Source organism: Diorhabda sublineata, chromosome 7 (genome assembly GCF_026230105.1).
Source record: "Diorhabda sublineata isolate icDioSubl1.1 chromosome 7, icDioSubl1.1, whole genome shotgun sequence".
NCBI classification, from domain to species: Eukaryota; Metazoa; Arthropoda; class Insecta; order Coleoptera; family Chrysomelidae; genus Diorhabda; species Diorhabda sublineata.
In genome coordinates this window covers 32,203,218-32,217,789 of record NC_079480.1, presented here as the reverse complement: position 1 = coordinate 32,217,789, position 14,572 = coordinate 32,203,218, and the positions used below count along the sequence as shown (strand labels likewise).

Here is a 14,572-nt window from a genome sequence, read left to right as displayed (position 1 = left end):
CAAAGATAATCCATCAATTCCGTCTACATGTAGTGTGTGTGTGTATGATTATCAAGCCATCAACAAAGTCTTCGCAGAAAGGTGTCTCCTAGAAGGACAGTTAATACTGTTTCATTTGTGACGAGGACCAGATCAAAGTTATGAGGATGTGCTACTCCTGTGAACGGTATGTTCACGAAGAATACGTGGAACTTACCAAATGGGACAAGGACGAATTTAACTGCCCAAAATGTACTTTTTACATGAATGAAACTTTTACATTTAAATTTATTCAAAGTTTTCAATTTCAAAATTGAATGTTTCTCTTTTTACACGATTCAAAATTATATTATTTGAATTTCAAAATACAAGTGAAATAAAATGAACTTACATTTGCAGTCAATTTATTTTTATTCTTTAACCTAAACAAACACCAAACGTGTTTTTTTGTATTGGCCTTATTTAGAACCTCTGGCCATGATAAGACCAATTTTCAAAAAATAGATTTTACAATATTGTTTTTGTAAAATTGAAGCGCGTGTTGATTGGCAATAAGTTAACTATGATTTTCAGCTACTTTGTTATTTTTTCAGTCCAGATTCACCTTCAGTTCTGTACACTTAAAAATTTGAAAAGTGAATTTTTTTAGACCAGATTCGAACCAGAGAGATTGAAGTTGAAGTTTCTTAACATACTATGTTTTTCGCAATTTAGAAATCGAAGTAGCTTTTAAAATATAATAACTTCTTTGACTCAAACCTGTCAAATATTATTATTTGTCTGTAGAGATTTCTTGGTATTTAGCCGAACCTAACCTAACCTAACCAACTAAAAATTAATGTAGAAAGTGAAAATTTACAAAAAAAAATGAAAAAACCGCGAGAATTTTACAATATTTTCTTTTGTAAAATTGAAACGCGTATTGATTGTCAATAAGTTAACTATCATTTTCAGCTACAGTTATTTTTTTTCAGTCAAAAGTCATGGGTCTATTTTCAACGTGCACAAAAGTATCCAACAAGACTCTAGTTGTTTTATCATACTGGAAAATGTCGTTTAGTTTCTAATAATGTTATTTCATTGTATCAAAATCATTCCATCAATATTATCAAATAATATAATGATATATTTCATCTACACTTAGTTAAAATTATTAATCACTAATTGTATGTTTTGCCAAAAGTGCAGTGGTTTTATCTTCGACGAAATATGCCGGCGTGGGCCAAGAAGCTATAATTATCCCTAGCTACTGACCTTAAACTTGTGTACTATTAGAAAACATTTTATTTCAATCTGCATACCTACCTAGTTTTTAGAACTAATGACAAATTCCTTGGTATAAATATTTAAGCTTATTTTCTTATTTACATAAAGCATGTGAATTGATAGAATTTTACAACACCATTTTTGTACAATTTTGTACTTTGAAACTCGCAATGAATTTATATGATGTGGAAAGTTGTTTTTTATTATATCTCAGACAAATTCTGGAATTGGGAATGAATTCAACAGTTGGTATTTACAACCGCGGTTTTTAAATAATACGTATACAGTGTGTCCTAATTTACAAAATATCATTTATAGGAAGTGTGAAGTTGTACATAACTGTCAAATATTAAATGACAGTTTCAAAGGCTCTCTGCCATAATCAGAAATTACCATGAGATCGTAGAGGAAAGATGACAGATGACAGAAACAGAATTATTAATTTTGAGAAAGTAGTACATTTGAAGAGGTAAGTAAAATTAGTGAGAACATTTTTATAATTGATGAACAACATAACCTCACAATATGTCTTGCATTAGTTTGTATACTTTATAAACATACTTCCTATAAATGAAGATATAAGGTGTCTAAAAAGAAATAATTTTGAAAGAAATAATGAGTTTATTGAAAAAAGTAACATCGGCATTTATTCAATCCAGCTCTAAAATTGTCTATTGTCTACTCGGCAGGTATTCTCCGTGATGGTTGCCATTTTGTAGCATATATTTCCTTTTAATTGTGCCCCGGAAGTTAGCATAAACTTTAGATTTGACAAAACCTCGCCCCATGGGTGTTAAATTGAGACTAAGTGGAGGCAAACTTATGTCATTTCTCTTATTTATTGGATGTTCATAAAATTATTCCATCCTACTGGACCCATTTTCCTTCGTTATAACTATTTAAATTAAAAAGATCCTTCTGTAATTTAGAGAGAAAGTCCTAGATCTCACACTTATATGTCCTGCAATACAACATGTTCCCAACATATTAACATTCGCTTCAATCTCAAATCAAATGTCAAGCAATAAACAATAAAAAGAATTGTGAAGCGCACAAATTGACACCAATATCCCGAGTCGATGAGAAATACCCAAGAGAGTTGGTAGTGGACACTACTGAGAAATTGATCCACAGAAACTACTCAACTAATAATTTCGGCATAAGAAAACAGCAATGCACTGAAATATCTCAGAAACAATCGAGACTTGCCCTCATGTACGTTTGACACAAAGGGCCCGATCCCTTTATAACAAATAGTCTACCTCCAGGAAAATAGAGGACAAGACTGCATATAAGGCAACCAACTTGGAATAGTGCGTAAATCTCAAAGAAAAACGTGGCGTGTGATCTGAGAAACACACAAATACCCAAAGTCCTAGCAAAGGACCATAACGATGGAACAGAGGAGGTTGCAAAGGAAGTACCTGGAGTAGTACACACGGTGAAACAATGTTGCCACTCTTAAATACTAATTTTCCAGGCTCTGCTGTTATAGAAGGAAGCACACCCGCCATCGAAGGCTGAGAAGCCGAAGCGGGGCTCTCGTGAGGTCGCTTCCCAAATCTTAACGACAAAAAGTATCACTTGGGATATATAATCTTCCAAGCTGTACAAATCTCCAGGAAAAGACTGAATCTAACCTATTCCACTACAAGAAGGACTACCAATCTTTATAAGGAGGTTTATAATACTTTTTCGGGCTACCTTCATGAACTCACATCCCTAAGTCCTGGTACTTAAGTTAACTTCATCTCCAAAGCAGAAAGAAAACCTAGATTAAAAGCTTAATCCTATCTATTAGTATATTTTCTTTCTTGAAATCGATGGAAATAAATTATTGAATCGAACATCAGATCGGAACTGCTTATAAAGATCCTTCTACATAGAAATCAATTTGCGTACCAAAATGGAGAGTCGACTGTCTCCGTCCTGCATCAGACTCTGGGAAGATGAGGAGCAGTACCAAGCATGGTATCTTGGATTATAGCAACCTCGGAGTACCTTTTTGGTTAGAAATTGAATAATGTTTGAGTTCGCTTTAAATTTTGCTTAATAAATCTAATATTGAAAAAGTTACTACTTGGTACGAACCGTGTAACTAGCCCCTCGATGAGAATCTCACATAAAAATACATTCAATGTACGTATCACCTTCCAAAGCATATTCGCATACAATTTTGATACAATGTTGCTAGTAGTTGCAACAAAAATTGTAAAAAATGTGCATGTTTTTTTCAACGTTTCTTGAATACGGATAGCGGAAACTTAAAGTGTGAATTTCGGAGCGTTTCCTACAGGCGAAAGCCATATTACTGCAGAAATTCCACGGAACATGAGTCTTGTGTATGGAGATAACTTCATGAGCTATGGTGTTGTGCGTGAATGCTGTCGAAAGCTTAAAGATGGCCGTAATGATGTGTATGATGAAGGGTGCCAAAGATGGAAATCTGTCGTTTTAGATGACCTGGTTCAACGAGTTGACAGAATGGTTGGAGAAAACCGCAGAATCACCATTACTGCTTTGTCTACGGAATTTCCAGAAGTTTCCAGGTCTGTTCATTGGCGGTAACTTTCTTTGAAGGGAGTATTGAAAAGCTTGTCCACAGATATGCCAAATGTCTCAATCTCTTCGTTGATTATGTCAAATAGTAACCAATGTGTGGTAATAAAATTATTGTTTTATATGAACTTGTCTTCTATTAATAGCGTATCGGAGGCTGAAAAAAAGACAGCCCGAGGTATTAAACACACTGTTTACATTATGGGAGTTGGTGTAGAGGGGGTGTAAACATCGTATTTAGTCTCAATATCACCTACGATTCCAGAAATTCCAGCTTAGTTAAGTTAATGATCTATTATATTCGTAATAACTAATCTGAAAGTAAATAAGACGTGAAATTAGTTCTCAAAACAACTGAATTTAACATTAATACACGTTCCATCCAAAAAACAAAGTAAACAAAGCTCACATAACCTCAAAATACTTCAACTTTTAGTATGGCCAGTTTTTGAGGTTACGTCAATTATATCGTTTTCTCTTTTTTACTATTATTATTGTTAATTTGAAGAAAACATGACGTCTTGTAGTTAGTTTCGTGAAGAAGACAATCGATCTTTTTGTTGTTATGAATATATATATATATATATATATATATATATATATATATATATATATATATAATACAGTTGGTATGGGAAAAAACATCCCTACGTTAAGGTGCCGATAATATCCATTTTCTGTCTTGTTCGAGACACTTTATCTATACTGCGCATGCTTGAGAATGCGCAGAACCGAAGTGAAACCTCGGAGGATAGACAAATCGTTGTCATTTTGTCTCTCTTAGTCGGAACAGCTTCCACTTATGGAAACTTTCCATATAGAAATATTACATATATGTTATTATGTTTGATTTCTATGGATAGAAATACAACTTGAATATTTTTTGAGGCGAATTTAATGTAACCGATGTATTGAAAGTGAAGAATATTTATATTGTATTTTTTTGAAACCTTTCTTATATTATTTTTCTTCGTGTATATTACAAATTGATAAAATCACATATCATGCCAAATTTTAAAGTCGTCTGTAGTTGACGAAAACGATGAATTAAATATTTAGTGTACGAGCCAATGGGAACTGAAATGAAATTCCCAAAATAAAAACACAATAAAACTAATGTATAGACAAATAAAATCAAAATAGTTTAAATATGCGTAGTTCACAATGAGAATTGATTGTAATTCAAAAATAAATAGTTTTATTTCCAATCCATCATATCCATTGGACGGACAGAAAATTTTATGTGGATAATATACACCGGAATTTTTTAACTTTTCGGAGGTCGCTCACTACGGACTCTCACTCTGCAGCTTTATTATTTAAAGATTATTCTAGAGTGGGCTTGCATCTACAGCTGCACTCAGCAGTTGTTTCTTGAGAGAGAAACAGATTCGTTGGTTAAAGTTTGGTAGGATAAGGAGGAATTTTTGTAAGGTATGTGGTTTGTTGTTTGAGTAGGCCCTGATATAGAAATAGCTCCTCTGCAGGGCTGGGGTTGTGGTGGTTTCGTTAGGATGTGTTTGCTTAACTATTTATAACGGGGAATTTTGCCGAAGGAAACGAAGTGGTGAAGCTTGTAAGTAAAAACGGCTCTTCTCGTTTTTTTTTTGGAATTTTGAGTTTTTTTTTTGATTATTTTAAATTTAATTTGGGCGCGGGTGGGTACAGCTGCGGCTGTATTATTCCTATACGTTGGCCATTTGGCTGGAGAACCGTATCACCAGGTTGCAGGGAAACCACAGAAAACATGCAACACCGACGATCGTTGTTTCTTGAAGTAAAGTACAAACTTTCGTCGCAATTGGTGCAGTTATTTTGTGTGTGGGAAGTGATTAAAGAATGATAGGGAAGGAGGAGTAGATAAGGTACCCAAAGAAATTCACAGCTAAAATCCACCAATCACGATCGTTCAGTCATCGTTCGACGCACCGCCCTGATATTTATAAGTCGCCCGGTGTTTAGTTGTTGCAGTGTCGAAAAAAAATTTTAAAAAAATGTTTTACCGCAAATTGATCATCATATTTTTTTCTGGTTTAACACGTGTCTGTGGTTAGTTTGTTTTTTGTGTTTATCATAATTTGTTTTTTCAGAATGGTTCGTGACTTCGAACGCTGACAAAAGGTCGTGGTCCAAAGAATCCCCACGGGAAGCACTTCAAGGAATTTTGGATTGAAAAATGGGTTATTTTGAAACAGATAAACAATTTGATGTGCCACAGACGACATTAGAGAGAAAATTTGAGGCTACTCGTCTAGTATTGCACGAAATATCTGATAAAAACTCACACATACCATTAGGTTTTAAACTATTTTTTCTTTGTCTGTAGAGAATTTGCTTTTTGCTTATTTATTAGAAATTTATTAGACATGGATTTACGGTTAAAGATCTAAATTATACCACTAAGCAAATGAAAATAATAAGCCTAATTCATTCAACGCTAGGAAAAAAGAAACTGGTAGGTAGGGAGTGGCTTCCTTAAACGACACCCAGAGCTTTCAATTAGAAAGCCTGAAAATACTGCTATCAAGTGATATCAAGAAGTGATCTGTATCTACTAAACGTATTTCCCAACGTGGGGCTTACGCACAACAGGGGGGCAATTTGATTGTAAAGAGGGGCAATTCAAAAATTCGATTTAACTAATTCGTGAATAACTGCGGTCAATAAACATTTTAAAGTCGTTTAACGAAGTTTTTGATATCGTCAAGTTAACCTCTAGAGCTCCCGGACTCTTTGGAATCTCATTAAACAACGCTGTTGCTCGCATCTGAATAAAGTAGGGATAGGTATCGATGGTTTCACGAAAACATTGATCATTGATCATCGATGATTTTATTTCGATGTTTTGGTAATGTCAATGATTCCTAGTTGTTGAAAGTTACTTCAATTAATAAATTTCAAATTAACCAAGGCTAATTATTTCATTATTTGAATCCCCTCCTATGAATAAAAAATGTTGTGGAACACGGGTGTACGTTTTGAGTGAATTCAGAGCGCATGGCAAAAAAAGAAACAATCGATAGATGAATCAATACCCGAAGAACTTTCATTATACTCAAATTCCCCAAACGAGAATAATCAGCAGAACCTTCTGGCTTTCTGGAAAATGATGAATGACACTTACTCTACTATTTTTCAAGTAGTATTCAAATATGTGCCTGTAATCGCCACTTCCTTTCTATCTGAGCGTCTATTCTCCCAAGCAGGTCTGATTTTGAAATTTCCCAGAAATCGCTTCTCAGAGGATATGGCTGCGAAACTTATTTTTCTGCATGAACTAGATGACAAATTTTGGGAAATTTAATACCCAATATTTTTATTTCGAAATTTTTATCTTTTTAATATTAATTGATCAATTGTTCTATATTGTTTTTAATTATTATTACAACTTAAAATGTAAAATTTATTTCTTTTTAACCAAGTTTGTTTTGAAGCTCATAAGCCTTGTTTTTTTTCTAATTATTTTTGTGTAATAATGAGTAAAAAATTACAGAAGATTTTTAATTGAGTAATATAGCTAAATACACATTAAAAATAACTGGGTTTCGATTTCGACTTAAAAAATTAATTTCAGGATTTTATTTACCAATGAATTTTAGAGAAATAAAAACTTATATTTACCTATCAGCTATTACGCAAAATCAGTTAACTTACAAACAGAAAAATCAGCTAATTTACAACGTTTCTTTAATATTTTCATGAAAATATGAGTTTAATTGCCTTTTCATTCCTTGTTTGTTCTTTTCGGAAAACATGTTTCAAAAAATCGATGATTTTCTTCCGATTTTGTCTATAGATACCCATCTCTCGCTGACACGTGTGTATTTAGACGTAGATTTCGTATTACCTACTTCAGGTTTCATTTTAATGTTATCAAATCTAAGGAAAATTTTTTTCTAATCAGGGCATTAAGTTTTTTTGGTTCTGAGTTAAATTCAAAAATACTTCGCTTCCTAAAATGAAAATCTCGTGAAAATTCTTATTCAACGAATAAGCATTTATCGCATTTTTTTGTTAATGCGGTTTTTTAAATTAGAAAGTTTTCTGTAATGATAAAAAGATTAACCCTATGAATGAAAAATCTACAAAATGAACATCACGTCCGCTACTGTTTTATTCCACTCTGGAAATCAATATCCGAAGCATAATTTGGCAACTATATACACACAATTTATATATTAAACTCGTGTCTAGTCATGATCATGCAATAGTTGTCCTTGAAAGTATTTAGGTCAGACTGATAGAGCCTTCCGTGTGAATGTAAAAGAATATCTGAATGCTACAAAATCATGCACGGACAAATCATAAGACATATATACGATTTTCTACACATTTTAATTTCAATTGTATGTGAATTGAGGTGATTGAGGTTCAAATTATGCCTTAAATACCATTCAATGAAATCTACCCAAAAATTAATGAATCTATTTTCTTTACAATGACTGTTTGAATGGAAAGAGACAGATACAAATTTGCTGTGATGTGAGGGAGGTTTCAAAATTGTTGAATATTGATGCTTGTAGCTGACATTTGAATTTCGAATATATCTCTTTAATTAAATATGAAATAGGGTAGAAAGGTGGAATCAAATATTTAGATATAACCCGGGACAGCAAGCCTCTTTGGAATAAATACGTTGTGAACAATTAATTATCTACATATTTCTAGCTGATAGAAATTAAGATTATAAACCTAAACTACTGCTCGGGGTGTAGATTATTATCAAGATATTTATAATAAGATTTGATGCGGTAATTTGGAATAACAAAGTATGAGTTAGATTAGGAAAACCCTCAATGAAATATGAAGCCTCTCTATGTATTACGAAAACTTTGGCACCACCAAACTCTAGAGATTATCAGATATCACACCTGGTGATAGATAGATCAATCCACGATTGATAATGGTGACAAAATATCTAAGGTACCAGTAGTTTTATGACTGTAAAGAATCTGAAAACGAATTATGGATCCTCTTATTAAAAAAGTGAAGGGTTTCCCTACTGGCAAACAAATGCTAGTGTGCCATTAATAATCGACCGTTTTACGTCTAACGAAACGGTGGTGACATATCCAAGTATTCCAGGAAACAGGCGAGAAACAATTGCTTCGAAGTGCTTTGTGCGCGAACAGTTTTAGTTTGATTTAACTCGTCTTGAAAGACCCATTGAGTCGATTCGTGTTCATATGCATAGATCCATGATACGTCGCCTATCACGATGTTATAAATGTTCATACAATATTGAATGAAGGCAAGTGGTACTAATGCCTAAGTATGCAACAATTTCACGGTTTGTCACATGACAATCTTGCATCGATGTTTTCTGACACAGCAGTCAATTCATCATGTAGCGAAATGCGATCACGATTGGTCGGCGGTCGGCTCAATCCAAGTTGATTTTGGACGACCTTCGGGAAATTCATCCTGTAACTAAGTGGGTCCGTGATTGCATTTGAAAAACTAGCTAAACATGATGCTTGATTACCAAAAGTCTGTGAGTTAATTGGTTTAATCTACGTCGAAAGTGATAGAACATTATCGCACGTAAATTTTCGTGATTTGATTACATTTTTTGACCAAGATGAATGTTTCGATTATTAGTAAACAACTTAGAAGTGTCAAACTTCATTATATCAATGTCAGATTGAAAAAAATCATATCAGTATTGCCATATTTCAAAATTTCAGAACCAACCTTCTAAAGGGAAAATTCCGCATCAATAAACACTTAATGATACTATGTCTAGAAGAAAATGTCGAATGTTCAGATGGAAAGGGAAAGAAACGTATTACCTTGATTTCGACGAGAAACTTTCACTGGAGTTACTAAGATCTTTGGAGCTCCGATATTCTTTACATATCATCCATAACTTTTGAAGAACCTTTAAAATAATAGACACCGTAAAATATTTCAATTTCAATCAATAAATTTTATTTATAATGACTAGTATATACTTGTCTTCTATATCAAAAATGCTCCATGTAAACCTTATTTGGAACAATGCTGGTGGTCTTCTTCTGTCATCTTCTTAAGGACGCCTGCCACTATCCTTATCAAAGATTCCACAAACACATCTTTTTCATTCCAATATAAATAATTTTGCCATAAAATGGAGTCATTTTCAATGGTATTCAATGAAACGCCTCAAACAATTTTGCCATCTTCAATCATAAAAATTCGCTGAACGGATTTTTTATTGATGTTTCCAGTTTTAGCGACTGTAGGCACACTTAAACGATGCCAGATGTATCGTATTATCCAGCATTCTCATCCGGTTTTAACGTGGAAGTGCGACTAGAGAGGACATCGTGATGCAATCATACTTCAGAAATAATGTGTCAAATAATAACATATTTGGAGTAAACTGCATGAAAGAAGTTATATATTTTGAAAGCGAATTTTATGTGGTTAAGTCATGTTTTACAGATGGTTTACCTGTACTTTATGGGAACCAAATTTTGATGTTTTATGTGTCGTGAAATAAAAGCAGATGACTTGCGAAATTACGAAATTGTCAACGTGCCAAACTCTCAAATTTTCAATAACACGCCTTAAAAATGAGGAAGCAAGATTTGCTAGTCAAGAAAAGGTCACACAAATTTATAGATCGAATAATTTTTGATTAAATTCACTATTTCGTTATCGATTTTACCGGGTGGGCAACGAAGACTTCAGGGAAAAAGAAATTGGTACAAAAGTGGTCAAAACTATTTCCTGAATTTTAGGTCTACGACAAATGGGCGTATTTGATAATAAGCATGTGAAAAACCAAAATTTTCCAAAATTTAGCTTTTATCCATCAATATATAAATTCAAAGAAATTCAGTTAGTAACGTGAATTCAAGAGGGCCTTCATATATGTTATATTCAAATTGAAGTACAGAAGTTTAAATAGATCTTTCAAAATTCAATTAACATTAAAGCTTCCACAATGTCTGGCCAAAACGTAGAAATCCTTCAGGAAACCTTTTTTATGAATTGCATTAATAAGGATCTAACACACTCTTTTTCATTTATTTTGGCGCTTAAAAAGGAATTCGTAGCCCATTATTTCAATTAATTACTCTACGAAATATAGGTCAAATGATGAAAAATTTTATAATTTCAAATCCCAACTAATTGAAATAATTTCTTCTCAGGCACTGTAAATAAGTTACAGCTTGTTCGATTTCTACGTACTGCTGCGAGTTACCTATTCGTGGAGGATTTGATGATTCAACAAAATATTTCAAATTCCATTTTTTTTATCAATTATTATAGTTTTTTTGTTTAATTTTGCGTCTTCTTTTATCACTTGACTAGCTGTAAGTATCTTTAATCATAAAAATCAATTGGATATTCTCAATAAAACAATCCTTCTAATGATACCAAAATATGTGTTCAGTTCATTTATTAGATTTCTAAGGAAGAGGGGTGTTAAGCAAAAATGAACCAATACAACAATCAGATTCATAATCAGCATGGTTTTCTGAGTTCAGAGCCGAATGCTGTCTTCACATTTTGCATACTCAACCCCATCCAGCTCCCGGTCTATTTGTGACAAGTCTCAATATTCGCTATTTCACTCCTGTCAAAAGTAAAATATGACTCGTTGAAAATAATTTCCAAACTTTTACCGTGCGAAAACTCGTCTCTGAGTCTGTTAAATTTTGATTTTTGTTCCAATTGTAACTTCTGAGAATTTTCTTGTTTTTTGAACTACATTCTGTTCATTTAGAATGTTGTTTATATATTTGTCACTAATTTTGAAATTTCTATCCAATTATCATAAAATATCTCTCTGAGAATCTTCAACCAAAGCTTCTCTATTCTTTTTTGGTTTCTTTTTTGTTTTTTTTTGTCTGATCCTCCTCTCAATCGAAATACCTTTTTCAACACGCCGACAGATCGTAAATATTTTGTCTGGCTGTTAAAATTATTTATGATCAACCGTAAACGATTTCTTCGGATCTTGCTTTTTTTATAAAGCTTGACAATTATTTCACGTCTTTCGTTTTCTTTCAAATTTTCCATTGTTTGTTGTTATGAGACTTTAATCGGAATCAAAAATCAAAATCAGAAATTTTTAAACAACACAAAGTGAAAATAGACCTCAATCGACTTTAATGGATGTGAATAGAATATATCTGACAAAAGTGAATGCCAATACACCCAAATATATAAGAATTGTTGTTATACGACTTTAATCAGAATCAAAAATCAAAATCAGGAATTTTTAAACAACACAAAGTGAAAATCGACCTTAATCGGCTTTAATGGATGTGAATAGAATATATCTGACAAAAGTGAACGCCAATACACCCAAATATATAAGAATTGTTGTGATCCGACTTTAATCAGAATCAAAATCAGAAATTTTTAAACAACACAAAGTGAAAATCGACCTCAATCGGCTTTTATGGATGTGAATAGAATATATCTGACAAAAGTGAATGCCAATACACTCAAATATATAAGAATTGTTGTTATGCGACTTTAATCAGAATCAAAAATCAAAATCAGGAATTTTTAAACAACACAAAGTAAAAATCGACCTCAATCGGCTTTAATGGATGTGAATAGAATATATCTGACAAAAGTGAATGCCAATACACCCAAATATATACGAATTGTTGTGATCCGACTTTAATCAGAATCAAAAATCAAAATCAGGAATTTTTAAACAACACAAAGTGAAAATCGACCTTAATCGGCTTTAATGGTTGTGAATAGAATATATCTGACAAAAGTGAACGCCAATACACCCAAATATATAAGAATTGTTGTGATCCGACTTTAATCAGAATCAAAAATCAGAAATTTTTAAAAAACACAAAGTGAAAATCGACCTCAATCGGCTTTAATGGATGTGAATAGAATATATCTGACAAAAGTGAATGCCAATACACTCAAATATATAAGAATTGTTGTTATGCGACTTTAATCAGAATCAAAAATCAAAATCAGGAATTTTTAAACAACACAAAGTGAAAATCGACCTCAATCGGCTTTAATGGATGTGAATCGAATATATCTGACAAAAGTGAATGCCAATACACCCAAATATATAAGAATTGTTGTGATGCGACATCAATCGGCGTCTATAAAAATCAGAAATTTTCAATCAACATAAAGTGACAATCGACCTCAATCAGTTTCAATATCTCTACTCAGTGATCTAATTGGAAATTTATCTTTTAGAGTCGAGATAATCATATACTGATTTCTTCTTAGATTGAAGATGATTTTCGTTTTCGCTACATATCATTACGTCATCGGCATAACACAGGATTTTGATTCAAATATCAATTCGTCCTTCATTTATAGTAACAGCTGAATAATTAGAATTATTTGTTGAATAATCTTTTGTATGATTGATTCAACATTAATAAATGATTGTAGTTTTTCTGTGTTAAAATTTAATAAGAACATTGATTTTATTTATAAATATAACAAGGTTTTTAGTTTATTGATTACTACGGTCGACGCAAAACAATACCACAACGTAAGTTTTTGTATAACACATACAATAACCTCAAAAATAACCGAAAGCGGAAAGTTATAATATTTCAAGTTACGATTTGAGACTATATAAAGCAATTGATTTCGACTAGGAAATGGCACTGAAGTTTTTTCAAGATATTTGAAAAATAAATCCTTATTTCGATTCGAAAATATTATAGAATGAACAAACTTTTTCGACATCATTTTTTGTAAGGGTAATTTCTCTAAAATATTTTTTACCAAAATCGATTTCTTTTTGACTTTATCGAAAAACTATTGAAATGGTTGTCACTAGTTCTTATAAACATCCTGTATATGAGATGTTTTTTTATAATAATTTAAGTATATTTTCACTTCAAGTACTGTCGTAGTTTTTATTTTAATATATTTGACATTATCAGATTTGTTCATTCTAAAAATAATGTTTGAAAGACCATAAATATATTAAACACTCTCTTTTGGTTGAATTCGTCAAATCTATTTCTCAAAATAATATATTATTAGCTTAGAATTTCGCAAGATGTAACAAATTGAGGTTGACCATTTAATAATAGTAGCGAATTACCTTCAACATTTGCGTCACCTCTGGTAATACCGCATTAAATCCAAATAGAAAAACCCTCGCATTAGTCCGACAACACCCCTCGCTACACTTACTTAACACAACCACAGTGGAAAACTAGAGGAAAACCGTAGGAAAACGCGTGTATACGTACGACTAGTGACTGCGCACCGAAAAAAAATTTCTCATCGATGTTGTCGACGATTTGCTGAGTCGAACTAATAATGGTCGCTATTTTTGTCGCACATGATATTATTGTGAATTTTTTTATGTATTGTGATCCAAGAAATCCATACAATCTGCCGCCAAATACTCACATGATGTAGGGAGTCGCACGGGTTGGTGGGGCCCAGGTGTAGCGCGCAGCCACTGCAATGTCGTTCTTTGTTGTGATAATTAGAAATTACTTCTTCGCTGTCAGTTGGAAAATGACTTAATAGGGGCGGATAGAGTAAGAACTTAAAGGGTTAATTCATATTATAATCTATTTTGTAAAGTAATGCATCCAATCCTTCACTTCCAATAGTGGATGAACCTTTTTAACAGCTCGTATTTGTTTTGTTTGCCATTCGAGGAAGAATATATATACAGGGTGTCATAGTTATTTGTATACTAAGGACTGAAAGTGCTACTCTACAAAGTAGTATTTCAGCCGCGGCGTACACAACATTTTTTAGACGACGTATTCGAATCTATGATGAAAAATTTTTCATTTTATACAGG

The 14,572-nt window shown here is 32.6% G+C and overlaps 1 protein-coding gene across 12 annotated transcripts in view; it reads right to left on the bottom strand.

Annotated features, from left to right (window-relative positions):
* The window catches only part of LOC130446395 (glutamate-gated chloride channel), a 135,245-nt gene extending 121,060 nt beyond the window's left edge, over window positions 1-14,185 (bottom strand). For 5 of the 12 annotated variants that reach the window (XR_008910142.1, XM_056782632.1, XM_056782635.1 and 2 more), the window contains exon 1: window positions 13,853-14,050. The gene's annotated coding sequence lies outside the window, so the exon portion shown is untranslated. Of the gene's footprint in view, window positions 1-13,852 lie in introns of all 12 variants that reach the window. The other 7 variants (XM_056782633.1, XM_056782637.1, XM_056782638.1 and 4 more) reach the window with 4 other exon arrangements.
* Window positions 14,186-14,572: the final 387 nt, after the last annotated feature.